Raw genomic sequence first — 1,585 nt, 5'->3', positions numbered from 1 at the left:
AATAATCGATTATCACTTACAATAATTGATTATTCATGGCAGTTGGGAGCTGACCTTTGGCATTCAGTGTACTTGGCTATATAATTGGTTTTTGTAATCTTCAGAAGCAACGTTTTGAACTAAGAAAGCTTAATAGAACACTGTGTGTCAGAGGAACGTTCTCAAAAGCTTTTTTCACTGTTCCCTTGCTTGGTCTCGTGAAAGGAGAGGCTCACGTATCGTGTGTCGATAGTCGGAGCAGACTCTCTTCGAGTTAGCAAGGTGCTCTGCCTGGTCTTGTGAAAGGAGAAGCTCGCGAATCGTTGGTCGATTGCCGGAGCNGTTCTCTTCNAGTTGGTAGAGTGTGCTCTGCCTGGTCTTGTGAAAGGAGAAGCTCGCGAATCGTTGGTCGATTGCCGGAGTGGTTCTCTTTAAGTTGGTAGAGTGGTATTCTTCCGGTTCGCTCATCGAAGGAAGGTTCTTTTATATTTTGTTCACTTAATTGTAATCTGTGAGATTGTTTTTAGTGGAACTGTTAATCACTCTTTATAGTGATTAATGACTGGACGTAGATTCTGTTGAATTGAACCAGTATAAAATACTCGTGTGATTTTTCTATTCCCTACACTCATTTTAGTTTACGCATATTAACTGTTTGATTAATTTTCTGAAAGAAAATTATTTTTGCAAAAAAAGGACCAATTTCGTTTTAACAGTGACCGAACACGNTTATACGCTCTCTAAGTTTTAATTCCGCTGCGTTATACTCTTCGAAAAATACCCCCTCTGATACCAATAATTGGTATCAGAGCTTGCTTTGATAGTTTTTCAATTTTTTCGAAAATGGGCGGTCATAACCAAATGTATTTAGAGGGTGCTTCTATTGATAGACCTCCTTTGTTTACGGGAGAAAATTATGCGTTTTGGAAAATAAGAATGCAAATATTTTTAGAGTCAATTGATAGGGGTATTTGGGAAGTTGTTTTGAATGGTCCTTTTATTCCTACTGTAAATTTAAATGGTGTAGAGGAAGAAAAACCATATTTGCAATGGCTGCTGACGAAAATAGACGAGCCCAATTTGATATAAAGGCTCGCAATATAATATCCTCTGCTTTGGTATTAGATAAATTTTACAGGATCTCAATATGCAAAACGGCTCAGGAGATGTGGGAAGTTCTTCAAGTAACCCATGAAGGAACCGATGATGTGAAACGTGCTAGGAAAAACACCCTGATACAGGAGTATGAAATGTTCAAGATGCAACAGGGTGAAACCATCGCTGATGTGCAAAAACACTTCACACATATCGTCAACCACTTTTTGGCTTAGGTAAGAAATTTGACACTGACGAATTAAATGTTAAAATTTTGAAATCTTTGAACAGGATGTGGCAACCAAAGGTTACTATGATAACCGAGTCTCAAGACTTGACGTCAATGCCTATGGCTGTGCTTTTTGGAAAGTTGAGAGAGCACGAGCTCGAGTTGAATAAACTAAGTGTTGAGGAAGCCCAAGGAAAGAGGAAAACGTTGGCCTTCAAAACTAAAAATTCTAAAGGCACAAGTTCAGAAAAGGATGAGGAATCTGAAGATGAAGACTCAGAC

This window comes from Vigna radiata, unplaced genomic scaffold, assembly GCF_000741045.1.
Source record: "Vigna radiata var. radiata cultivar VC1973A unplaced genomic scaffold, Vradiata_ver6 scaffold_208, whole genome shotgun sequence".
In the NCBI taxonomy this organism is placed as follows: domain Eukaryota; kingdom Viridiplantae; phylum Streptophyta; class Magnoliopsida; order Fabales; family Fabaceae; genus Vigna; species Vigna radiata.
Note: the sequence above shows the minus strand (reverse complement) of the source record.